The sequence below is a fragment of the Lissotriton helveticus genome, chromosome 5_1 (genome assembly GCF_964261635.1).
Source record: "Lissotriton helveticus chromosome 5_1, aLisHel1.1, whole genome shotgun sequence".
Lineage (NCBI taxonomy): Eukaryota > Metazoa > Chordata > Amphibia > Caudata > Salamandridae > Lissotriton > Lissotriton helveticus.
In genome coordinates, this window is record NC_136065.1 from 1,752,894,419 (window position 1) to 1,752,908,066 (window position 13,648).

Consider the following 13,648-nt stretch of genomic DNA (forward strand, 5'->3'; position numbering starts at 1 on the left):
GCTATGGCTTCCTATATGTGTGTGTACATTCCTTCAAGAGCCACCTCTGGCCCAATTGTCTCAAATGTCAAAGTTTTGTGTTAAATACTTCTCAACTGCTAAAATAAAATAAAAAGAAGCTTATCTTAGGCGAGGTTTGCTCCTCACGTCGAGTAATGTTTCTATGCTCCAACTGGAGAATGGATCAAAAGAAAGAACCCAGCAAATCCTGCCTCCTTCACAAATTACCTTACCCCGCCAGGGCATCTATCAATGACGGATTAAATACTGAGTAGTGCACCATAAAATATACTTACTTTGATCAAGCCATAGAAAAATTGTAAAAGTACGGACATCAAGCGTTGTTGTCTAAGCGCAGCAAGGAATCGGCTTTCAGCCTTGTACATGTCCAGAAAAATGCTTCTGGTGACTGGGCTGCAGATTTGAAAATAAGTACTATGTGGTCCTACGTTGTATGCGACATTTTGAGAATTGAACTCTTCCCTTAACTGGACAGTTCTATATGTTTTTAAGTTTATAGGCATATGCTGTTTTTTTGTTTTATTTTAAGAAAACAAGCCAGTTGAGACGTCCACACCCTGGGCCTGCTCATCCTTTTCACACCCTGAGCCTGCTCCTCCTTTCTACACTAGCTTGTGTACACAAGTTTGACTCCTGTGCAGCAGCAGGAAGACCCCAGTCCGATTCTCAAAGGCAGTCAGTTCAGTATGAGTCGTGACCAGATGATGGAAATGTTCGCATTTCCATTTTTGGACGCAAGGCTAAATTAAACGGCAGCTCTGCAAACGCTGTTAGAGTTTTCCAAATGATATTAAAAAGAAAGAAAGAATTATCGGCTAATTTCCAACGAGGGGGGAAGCATTAAGACGAGCCCACAAAGCCTACTTTGCTAATAGATTTAGAAAAGGGGCGAGATGGACCCTTAATGGGGAACCAATGGAGACTTTAGTCAGTACCCGAGATGATTGCGGTTATAAATTTTGTGAAATTAACTTGAGTGCCCTTAAAGATGCAGATGGGAAGTTCTGCCAGGAAGAAATTAAAATAATTCGGCATTGCATTCATCAGTGTCCGCATTAATATTTCGAGGAGCTCCGAACCGCGGGGCTGACTTAGCAGCGGTCGAGAGGTGTTCGCAGCCTTTCCATCCTCGGTGCGGTGACAGACGGATCAATGCGGGGTCCCATAACTCGAGCAGGCTTTGTTCCTGTACACGCACGTCTGGGTGATCTCCACCTCTCCTTGCATATTGATGAGGAAGTTATTAATAGTGCCACAAGTTGTCGAATGGCTCTGCTTCAGCTAAACCAGAGGAAACGGCAGCAGTGAAAGAATTTCACAGTGAGTGACAAGCTGCTGACTGCAGGAAGGCACTCTTGTGCCGCCAGGGGACGCTGAAAGTTTGAACCACTCGAGCATCCTTACTCGAAGCAAGTCAAATACCCCAGTGATAGGCATAAAAGAGGCGACTGAAATTAGAGAGTTTGAGAAAACTGTGAAATTGGTTGAAAAGTCGCAGATTTATCAAACTTTCACTGAGTGCAGCAAGCCACTGCGTGAAAGAGAAAGGGCAGGATTGCCCCATATTTAACATTATATGGCACATTCCTGTTTTTCTTTGCGCTGGTGCACAATGTGCTGCCTAGCGCAAACGCAAGCACCTTTGCGCCATGGTGTAAGGGTGCCTGCGTGCCAGACAGGATTGTTTTTGGGCAGGAAGAATCCTCTGAGGCATTTTCCTCTTTCAATGTGTGTTGCAGAATACAGCACACATAGAAAGAGGAAAAAAACAATTCAATCAATCAATCAGAGAACTTGTAACGCATGCTACTTACCTGTGAGGGTGTCAAGGCGCTGAGGGGAGGGGGTGCCGCTACTGCTCGCAGAGCCAGGCCTTGAGGAGTCTTCTGAAGGCGAGTAGGTCTTGGGTCGTGGGTGCTGGCGAGGTCAGCGATGGAGTCGCTGAATTGAGCTCAGGGTCCGGGGGGTCTGTAGATGAGTGTTCCTCCGAGGGTGGTGTTGGGGTCAGTGTGGATCCGGAAGTGCAGGTGTTCGGGGGTGTTGAGGGTGTCGTCTGCATGGGTGGCGACCTTGAGGTTGGACTTGTGGACGATGGCTATTCCTCCTCTGATTCCGTTGGCGCAATCCCTGCAGGTGATCTTGTAGCCATCCGGGATGGCTATGGCGATGTTGGGCGCCGAGGAGTCGTTCCACCAGGTCTCGGTCAGGAAGGTCATGTCTGGGGCGGAGGTGTCGAGCAGATCCCAGAGCTCGACGGCGTGTTTGCATGCGGAGCGGGTGTTGAGGAGTATGCTGCAGAGGTGTTTGGGTACAGTCTTTGGAGGTTTGGTGGCTCTGTCGCAGGTGAAGCTGCAGGTGTGGTAGGAGAAAAGTCCGTGAGTCCATTTCGGGGGGCTTGGAAGCAGGTGTGGTTTTGGCCGGTGTTGTGTGCGTAAAGGGTGCTGGCGTCGTAGCGGAGTCTGGTACTATGGCGTTTGCGGGGTCCAGGGTTCTGGCAGTAGGCGCGGTCCATGTGCGGACGGGCGCAGAAGGGCTTGCCTTTGGCGCACCTTCGGCATGCCAGCGGCGCACCTGCTGCGTGCGTCTGCTGCGCGCGTCTGCTGCACGGCCTCCATAAGAGGGGGATAGGGAGGGAGGAGCAGCTGGGAGGCGGGAGCGCTGTGGCCAATGGGATGCAGGGGGGCGGGGCCACAGGGACGCAGCGCGGGAAGGAGCGGGAACGGCAGGAACACAGAGGTCGCTCCTACGCCACTGCGCGGTCTCCTTAAGTGGGGGATAGGGAGGGAGGAGTAGCTGGGAGGCGGGATGGCTAATGGGGCGCAGGGGGGCTGGGGCGCAGGGACGCATCAGCGGGAAGGAGCGGGAACGGTGGGAACACAGGCGGGCAGCAGGGAGCAAGCACGAGGCAGCTGGCGGCCATGTGGAGGCGTGGGGAGCGACCTGCCTGCGAGTAGCGTCAGAGGAGGAATAAAGATATTTCTCCTCATTATGCCTGGGGATGCAAAGTATTTTGATGCATTCCCATGTCTACCAGTAATAGTAAATCTGGGAATGCACCAAAAGTCCATGGGTGGATGCGTGGGAACACCCATACTCCACCCATGAAACGCTTACCTGGGGCAGAGTAATGCAACACAAAAATTTGCGCTGCATTTTGTTACTCTAGATTTATCAAGCTACTCAGGTTGCCTTGCTTGGGTTGATAATTCTAACTTCAGTATTGCATCTTACTTGAATGGTACAAGGGCGACGCAGCATTATGATAAATTTACCCCTAGGTGTTTACCAGTTAGAATGTTCATATTCTCATCCTAAACATTCTTCATTCTGGAAAGAAATTCTATGAGAAAAGAAATGGTGGTGTTGTGTGAAGTGCAAGCTTTTATAAGAACTGTGCACTGTACTTCATTTTATTTTTTTCATTTAGAAGTTTTAAATAACACAGAAAAGACATAACGGTGTCAGAGTACTTCACTTAGCAGCAGTTCTTAGTCACGAAGTATTTAACAGTCACAAATAGAAATCATTACAAGGAATTGTTACAGTAATTAAAGGTCTGTATATGACTAGTAATAAGAGGGAGCACATATCCCCTGAGTAAATCCCCTGAGTAAAGAACATTTACCAACAAATTCACAGAAAAGCAAATTAATTAACTGGGAAATAGTCCATATACTCTGATTACGTAAAAGCCATTTGCCTGAAAATAGCAGATGATCAAATGACTATTACAAGGAAATAAAAAAATATATTTAAATAGTAGTACACGGTACTGCAGTTATCAGTGGGTAACTAGAGTAAGTCTTCCCAGAGCCTGTGACGTAGATTCCCTGAGTGATCCATGTCTACACTGCACAACCCTCTTTTGAGATCACTGGACACCAGACCTCCAAACTCAGTTAGGAAGCATAAATCAACCAATGGAGAATAAGCACGGACAGTGCGTCTATGAAATAATATATTCTGTCATTTGAAACCCAACACTAGTAAAATACACACATCAAGGAACACTAAAGTAGCCATAAGTAGGAGGACATTGCCAAACTTTGTTTACAGTCCCAACACAAGCAGCCTTACTTCACTGAGCTCATGGGGATCTAAGACAGCCAAGGCCTAGGAGGGTGAGGAAGCAGAGACCACATCCTTAGCTCTCCAGATAAGAGCCCATGACCAAGAGTGCCTGCCCTGCTAAGCAGACTAAGTTGTAGGGATTCTTTATTAACCGTAAGATTACTTAAAATCTTCACAGTATAAAACACACAAGCAACACCTCTCCCTCACCCACCCTTCACAATAGAGCTTCCCAACATTTAAAATACAGATGCGCCATGGCTGCATGTGCTGTTTTCTACTTTATGTCCTTTTGAGGCGGCAGGTTAAAAATGAATTAAAATGTAAGATCGGGGGTAGTGGCTTTGTCAGCCAACATGGCGGACGTGGCTTGAGAGAGCTCTGCACGTCCACACCAATAATCACACAGAATTCTGCCTAACTCCGCCTTAGTGCATCGCATCGGGCATCAGAGGGACCGCTATTTATCCCGGGGCAACACTTGTGGAGCTGCAGAGCGGAGTGCCCTCTGCCGACCGTGATCAAGAATCAATGAAACATGGCGCTGGCCAGGTCTGACGCTGCAGGCCTGCTATCCTGTCCACGGTGGGGCGCCGCTTAGAGCTGTGTGGGGGCTGGGTTTCCAAAGTGAGGAGTGCGGCCAGGTGTGGGAGGCTGGTGGTACTTGCTCCCTAGGCCTCCTTGCGGGCTCGTTGTAGTGGTGGCTGCCCCTTTCCTCGTCTTCAGCTCTGGTCTTGGGGGGGGCCTCCTGCCCTGATTTGGCCTTTCCGCTCAGGTGGTGTGGCCCGGCTGGGTCCTGGTGCTGACCGGCAAGAGGGCGGCCCCGCTTGGCCTCCGGAGCGGAACTGCCGATGTACGTCGGTCCCGCGGGGACTCCTCTCCATATTCTCCGCACAGGGGCCTCTTTGCTGGTGTGGCGTGCCCGGCCTGTGGGGTTCGTTGGTGCGATGTCCCGAGTGGGAGTGGTGCCGCGCTACATGTGCCACAGGGTGCTCCTGGCGACTCCTTGGCCTGATTGGTATTTGGTAGGCCCAGAGGCCTTCAGCCTAGGTCACATCGCTGGAGCGCTAGCGGCGGCCTCCCCTTTTCCCTTTGGGAACTTGCCATACCTGCTGAGCGCTGCATTGGCCCCTTGTGACCGCCACTACTGGGCCTGGACAGTACTGATGGACATGGGGTTGCCCTGAATCACCACTAGTGGAGCTTTCTTGCACAATAGGCCGTGGCCCCGCACCGCGCCCTGATCACCCATAGGCCATGAATTGCCGTGAATTACTACCAGAACTGGGTGATCGACCTGGACGCACAGCGGCAGTGGGGGATGCACCACAGGCTGGTGGTCCAGCGAGTTAGGTCCCGGTAGGGGGGGCTACTTGGCTGGCTGTTACGGGCTGTGGAAATGGCTGGGCTAGGCCCAGTGCTGCTTGTGGCTCTGTAGCGGCTAGTTCCCGTGAGGGCCGGCTTGTGGGGCTTCTCCTTGGTGGGCCCCCTGATGTGGTGGTCCCGTGTTGTCACTACCCTGCACGACTCATCAAGCTCCTAGCTGTCGACCCCTGAGATCCTTGGAATGGTCAATCTGCGGCTTTACTATGGGGAAGGACAAGCCCAGTGGCGCGAGTTCAAAACAAGGCACTGTAGACTTGTATACCACGAAAATGGGAGGAGGAGCCAAGAGTGGACCTGTACCAGATAACGCGGCCCTTTGGCAGCCATTACGGAGGCCAAAGACACACTGGATGCCAAAATTAGCGCAGTGGGGTCAGAAGTCTCATTTGGACTCCTGGATCTGAGAAAAGCAGTGGACCACATTACCGAAGCAAAGGCACAGGTGTCCTCTGTTGTAGATATGGTGACCACCTTACAGCAGCGCATCAATAAACTGAGAGTGATTTCGCAGGAGCTGACATTCCTGGTGGAAGACACTGAGGGCTGCATCAGACAGAACAACCTTTGTTTTGTGGGCTTCCCGGAGGGTTGCGAGGGTAACTCCATGAATCGCTTCTTCACCCAGTGGCTCAAAGATCTCCTACCGAATGATATGTTATCCACGTGCTTCGTAGTTGAGAGAGCCCACCGGGTGCTGATGAGAAACCCCCCCCAGAGGAAAGCCCACGGCCAGTTATTGCCAAGTTACTTAACTAAGATGCAGTGTAGTGTAGACTAACTCATCTTTGAATCACAGTCGATATTGATATTCCTGGACTACACTTGCCTAGTGCAACGGCAGTCCTTCACAGCAGCAAAACAGGGACTGTGAGATCTTAATATCTGATATATGCTGCACTATCCGCTAGGTTACATGCTCTGTATAACTCTAAGTCTTATTTTTTTGCCACACCTGAAGCTGTCTTCGCTTGGACTTACGAACAAGCCTACCTGATGCTTCACTGCCCGCTGCCACTAGAGTCTGACTCCTCCAAAGGCTCGCAGAAAAATCGACCTTGAAGGACAAAATCGAAGCGGAGACACCGATCTGAATCCGAACGTCGATCCACAAGCCCTAAGTGGGCATCTTGAATATTCCAATGGCTAAAACATCATAGTTCTGGTCCCTGTAGACTGTCTGTCATTTGTAAATGCACGGCTTGTTCTGCACCAAGTAGGCGGGCACGATACGTAACTTGGCTGACCAGCCCCGTACACTTGTACCCCAATGTTGATGTTTAAGGGGAAGGTTGGGAGCTATTTGAGGAGGGACCCTGGGCTCCTTGGTTGTGGTTCTAGGGTGCCCTTCACTACAAAAGATGCTCCTTGTTCTTGGCAGTATGGGGGAGATGGCAGGAGGGATGTTTTTTTTTGGGTTCAGAGTTAAATTAAGTTCAGTTTTTATACATGCGCAGACTCACAATCCATTTTCCTCTGATCTTGATGCAAACGATTCATCTACAAACAATACATGGCTACTCAGGCAACTGTTTCCCCATTGGGTGACCTGACCGTGGTAACTTGGAATGTCCGGGGGTTACTTAACAAAATCAAACCGGGGGCCATCCTTCATCAGGCTAAGCGGTATGAAGCTGACATTTTTTTCCTGCAGAAGACTCATCTATTGGGTAATAAAGCTCCCTGCTTGGCCAGGTTTGGGTATGACTTGATACCATGCTGAATTTACGAGGGGTTACCGAGAGGCAGCTATTCTCATCCACCGCCATGTTCCCTTCATCCATGCAAAACATTGGGTGGATCATTGACGTAGGTATGTTCTCCTGTGTGGTACAATTTTCAGAGAACATATTTGCTTTGGTAGCATTTATGCACTCCCACCTCTGGGGACCGCTTTTGTTGACATCATCAATCAATCAGGTCATTTATAGAGCGCACTACTCACCCGTAGGGTCTCAAGGCGCTGGGAGGGGGGGTGCCGCTACTGCTCGAACAGCCAGGTCTTGAGCTTCTTCCTGAAGGAGAGGTGGTCCTGGGTCAGGCGCAGGTTGGTCGGGAGTGAGTTCCAGGTCTTGGCGGCCAGGTAGGAGAAGGACCTTCCTCCTGTTGTCGCTCTTCGGATGCGGGGGACGGCGGCGAGGCATCATCACCTATCTGTGGAGTGAACTTCATCACGGTATAACTTTTCTGGTAGGGGACTGGAATAATATCACGTCACCACTAGATAGAAGGCACGGGTCTGGTTTGGGCCATTTCACAGCTGTATCTAAATTGTCCCTACTCACCGGCACACTGGGGTGGTCAGACATATGGAGTGAATATCACCGCTCTGAGATATGCTATACATATATGTCCACGGTCCATGTATCTCTGTCCCGGCTATATTATATGTTCATGCCACGTAGCTACATTCACATATTTCCCCAGGTCTCCCATCTCCCCAGGGGGCTATCAGATCATATTTTGGTCACAGTAAACCTTCTCCTACACTTTCAAAAACATCCCTTTAGGTAGAGAATGTCTCCATGGCACCTTTGAAACCCTGATTAGCACGAGTCACTTGCCGTGGCCATTCAGGAGTATCTGAATATGAACGCAGGCTTGGCCCTGACCAAAGAAACCCTTTGGGAAGCCTTAAAACCAACAATCCGAGGGGTGGACATTAGCTACTGTGCTAATGAGAAACATAAACACTCTTCCCAATGCGCTGAAATGGAGGCCCAGCATACAGCTCTAGAGACACAATACATGCATAATCCCAGCCCCTCATACCAGCATAATTTATTCCTTACACAACAGCAGAAACAACAACATCTCATGGATGAGGTGAAGAAAATCTGGCTAGCATCACAACACCGAATATACCAGTGGGGGGAAAAATCAATTAGAATGTTAGTGCCGAGCTGAGTGGTTCCTGGCCACTGTTCCAATTAGCCGAGGAACGGATGGTGTCTTACATACCTCTCCAGAGGAGGTTGTCGCAGAATTTTCATGTTACTTCTCCACACTACATACACGGAAAGAACAGCTCTCAGAGGCCTTTATTGCAGAGTTCCTACGGGATATTCCCTGGGATACTAAAAGATCAGATGAGAGACCAACTCGATGCTCCCATTACAGTTGATGACTTAATGGTGGCATCGGCTGCGATGCGTCTGGGGCAGGTCCCCGGTCCCAATGGGTTTCCTACGGAGTTCCTCCGATCATATATGTCCACACTGGGCCCACATTTATTGAAGGCAATGCAAGATGCTCTTGAACGGCAAATGCTACCAGGACTGGCGACAGATAAAGATTACTTATTTTTCTAAACTGATGTGGTGACCATTTGTAGTGTTTTCACTGTATTACTGTATGTGCTCACAAATACCTTACATACTGTCTCTGAGATAAGCCTGTCTGCTCATGCCAATCTACCAAGGGGGTGAGTAGAGGTTATTTTAGAAGTGTATCCCCCTTACCCTGACAAGAAGCAAGGGTCCCTATTTGGACAAAGAAACCTCTGCCAACTAGAGACCCCCATTTCTAACACCCAGCAACCAGGGTGCTTGCTTTTTGTGAGGATGTTTGCCAAAGATTATTATCATTGTCTTGTTCTCGTTAATTTGCTGGCTGTTTCCCATGTTATACACTGCTAAGCTTTTTAAGGCTTTTTGGAGCACCAGCCTAGTGTGATCCATGATCACTGTATCGTCCGCATACTGTAGGGTTGCAAGGGTCATCTTACCCAATCTGGGAGGTACTAGGTTGGGATCTTTCAGAGATTGCCCCAAGACTGCCGTATACAGATTGAATATTAGTGGAGCCAAAACACAGCCCTGTTTTAGCCCGGTGTTAGTTTTGATTCTCGAGGTTGCAGTTGTTGTGCTTAGTTTGACCTGGACCCATGTCCCCTCGTAAATGGTTTTTATCGCTTTTAAAAGGGTTGATGGAATCCCCCAGGATTTGAGTTTTGGCCATATTGTTCCTCATTTGACTCTGTCAAAGGCCAAGGAGTAGTCTATAAAACAGCAAAATAAGGGCAGATTGTTTCTCTTTACTGCTTGCTTAGAAAGGTAAGACAGCATCAAGATGTTATCCATAGTGGTGCTGTTAGCCCTACAGCCAGTATGATAAGGCAGTAGAATTCTGTTCTTGTCCACCTAGTCTTCTAGGTCCCTTAGTAGTAGACGGGAATCAATCAATAATTTGTACAGCGCACTACATACTCGCGAGGGTTCCAAGGCGCTGAGGGGGGGATAAGAGGGGGGCTGTTGCTACTGGTCTAACAGCCAGGTCTTGAGTTGTCTCCTGGAGGTTAAAAGGTCTTCGCTTTGCCGTAGGATGAGGGTGAGGATGTTCCAGGTTGTGGCGGCGCGGTGGGAGAAGGATCTGCCTCCGGTTGTGGTCCTACAGATGCGTGGGACGGTGGCCAGGGAGAGGTCTGCGGAGCGGAGTTTCTTGTTGGGTGCGTAGAAGGAGAGTCGACTGTTGAGGTAGGTTGGGCCGGTCTTGTGGAGTGCCTTGTGTGCGTGGATCAGAAGATTGAAGGAGATTTTTTTGTCGGCAGGGAGCCAGCGTAGTTTCCTGAGGTGGGGGTAATGTTGTCATGGCGTGGGGCGTCGAGGATCAGGCGTGCAGAGGCATTCTGGATTCTTTGCAGTCTGTTGATGAGCTTGGTCGGGCCACCAGTGTAGATGGCATTTCCGTAGTCGAGTCTGCTGCTGGCTGGGGCCTGGGTGACGGTTTTCCTTATGTCTGTCGGGATCCATCTGTAGATCTTGCGGAGCATCCGGAAGGTGTTGAAGCAGGTGGAGGAGACAGCGTTGACTTGTTTGGTCATGCTGAGTCTCGAGTCGAGGATCACTCCCAGGTTGCGTGCGTGGTTGGTGGGTACGGGGGGTGTCCCCAGTGACGCGGGCCACCTGGAGTCGTCCCATGTGGAGGGGTTGGGCCCGAGGATGAGAATCTCCGTCTTGTCTGTGTTCAGCTTAAGGTGCCTATCCTCCATCCATTCGGTGACTGCCTTCATTCCCTGGTGGAGGTTGGATTTGGCGGTGAGAGGGTCCTTGGTGAGGGAGAGGATCAGTTGCGTGTCGTCGGCGTAGGATATTATGTTGAGGTTGTGCTGTCAGGCGATGCGTGCGAGGAGTGCCAAGTAGACGTTGAACAGCGCCAGGTTGAGGGAGGAGCCATGCGGGACGCCATAGATGATCTCGGAGGCTTTGGATCGGAACGGGGGAGGCGAACTCTCTGGGTTCTGCTGGAGAGGAAGGAGGAGGTCCAGTCCAGGGCCTTGTCTTGGATCCCTGCGTCGTGGAGTCGTGTCTATAGTGTGTAGTGGCAGATGGTGTCGAAGGCGTCAGAGAGGTCCAGAAGAATGAGGGCCGCTGTCTCGCCGTTGTCCAGTAGGATCCTAATGTCGTCTGTGGCAGCGATGAGGGCAGTCTCGTTGCTGTGGTTGCTGCGGAATCCTGATTGGGAGGGGCTAGGATGCTGTTGTCTTCGAGGTAGCGGGTGAGGTGAGGTTCCGTGATTTCGAACCAGACTCCATTTTGTTTGAGTTGTTCGTGATGCCATTTTTGTGTTGCCCTCACGTAGGCCGTGGAGGTAACCGAACGAACAAAGTTGCATGGGCCTCATTGTTCATGTATGCATTAACAGGCCTTTTCTGACTTGTGAGTGAATTGCAAAGACGCTGACCCCGTCACCTGAAACTGACGCTTTCACGAAGCTAATTTCTCTGGCTGATCGTTGTCTAAAATTGCCACTCAATGTTCAGGATATCGTTAACTTTTAGTTTCTTGCACATATATTATCCTACTCAACATCTGAATTGTTTCTTTCCTTACGACTTTTTCATTTCATGGGTCGTGCTTTCAATGATGGGTTTGTCCGGCTTGTGGAAATTGAAATTGGGACAGTCCTAATAGTTAACTTTTGGGTTGGGTTACTGTTAATTGGGTTTTTGTTAATGTGATACTCAGTTAGAAAATGTGTCCTATTGGTCAGAATTTTGCGCAGTGGGTGTACATATGGTGTATAAAAAGAGATGTCTTGCTCTACGAAAATTGAGCAGTTTCCTGAGTTGTACACCGTGTTGTATTGTTTGGTTTACTGTTACTAGCTGCAGCTAATAAATTTGATCTTTGACGCCATCCAGAAGTATTCCGTGTCTCTGTATTCCAATACAGGAGAATCCGAAGACTTCGGGTGTGTCCCTGGCACCGCTGGGTTCTAAGAAAACCCGGATCTTCAGTTGGCGCCCAACGTGGGGCGACTTCAGCGCTACCGGTCCAAGCCTGAGGATCGTGAGGAGCCCCATGAGGAAATTCTGGAGGAAGGCCAACCACTTCATCGACCCCTGTATGTCGACGTGGACCGAATGTTTTTACTGCGAGGCTTCCCGCTTTCCAACGGCTACGAAGGACTGCTGCCCTGACTGTTGCCCTGTCTTGGACCCTTGATTGATCCTTTATAAAGCGAGACGATAGACGGTCTTCTGGTGGCGCGACAGACTTTTTGGTTAAGTATAAGTGGGTCGCTCCCACGACTTTGTTTTGGTTCTTGGTTTTGATTCGGATATTGCAATAGTTGAAGCCGAGGGGCTCGTATATTTACGAGTATATCGATAGTTGATAACCCCTTGAAGTTTGAAGCTAGACTAGTGAGCTATAAGATGCCTGGTTTTAGTAAATTTGGGAAATGGTTTAGTTGTGGTTGCAACAGGGATTCCCGATGGAGGATTCATGTCCGATACCTCTGGTTGGAACTCCAACTTATGAGCTCTATTCAAAACACGGAGTGGGTCCCATTGCTTATAATGAAGTGTGGGTTCGCTATACAAAGAAAGATGGTGTTTTACGATGGCCCCAACATGGTAGTTTCGAATTAAATATTTTAGATAATCTGGAAGTTGCGCTATTCAAGAAGAAAGCCCGGCTGGCGATGTTTGACTCTTTCCGCCTTTGGCGTAAGGAAGCCAAACAGCAAGAAATTAAGCAAGCAAAGAGAGATAGGAAAGATAACAATATGTCAGTACTACAAGCTGCTAGGCAGTTTAGGGAAGATGGAGAAGAGCGTGCGAGTGAAGTTTTAGATAGACAGCGTTGCATGGCCATAGATAAATGTTATCCGGCTTGCCGTCTTCTCTTCCGAAGGTAATTGAAGATCTTGAAAAAGATCCTTTGATCTCTCCTTTACTAAGATTACCATCCCCTTATGTGCAGGGTGCTACTGCACCTCCATTACCCCTGGTTGTTCCACCCTTTGTTGTTCAACCTCCTGCTGTTGTTCAGCCACCCGGTGCTCCACAGATGGTTTTGCCTCCTACTGTGCAACCCACTCTAGGGTCGCCAGCTTTGCTACCAGCTTTGCGTCAAACTCCTTTGCCTTCTACTTCTGCATCTTCGACTTCTACTGTTCTTGTCCCTACACCTCTTTTGCCTCAAAATTCTTATTCTCCTGTTCTTATGTCTGCTTCTTCTCCTTCTGCTTGAAAACGAATGACTGAGACTGTTGTTAATCTGTTGTCTCCATTGTTTGGGTCACTAAATATGACCCCTGTTTCGGAACGAAAGCAGAGTCGTAGTCAGCTTCCTAGTTCTGAGGAATGGACAGTGTTGGAATTGTTGGCTCATAGATGGATTTTAAATGCTTCTAGGTATGATTTGCAAGCGGTTATGGATGTTTTGTTTCAGTGGGAGCCGCCTAAGCAAAGGTACGTTTTTGATGTAATGTGTACTTTTCTTCGTCAGGAGTGGGAAGATAATGAGTTGGGTCCGATTCCGCAGGAAGTGCTTGATGTTCAGTCCGAATTTGCTAAAGGGACGATAGTGGAATCTGATGTTACAGATGCCGTGTAGATGATACTTGTTTTTAGGTCTAGATTACCGCCTCAGACATTGTACAAACCTGATTCCTCTGTTAGGAGGAAAGTGAAGCAGTATCCTATGAGAGAGGTTCCCCCTGTATGGAGAGAGGAAGTTGTTGCTAATGTTAATCAGGGTATTCAGGGTGTACCGGCACATTTTCAGCGAGTATGGGTACATGTCCCTTGGAAAAAAAGCAGAGGTCTGGGCTCTTAAGCAGGCTTGCTTTACCTTACCCCCGTAAGAATCCTGCCGGTTATTACAAGGACTTGTCCCAGAAAGTTGATGCGTGTATTATGAATTTAGCTGACATAGATATGTTA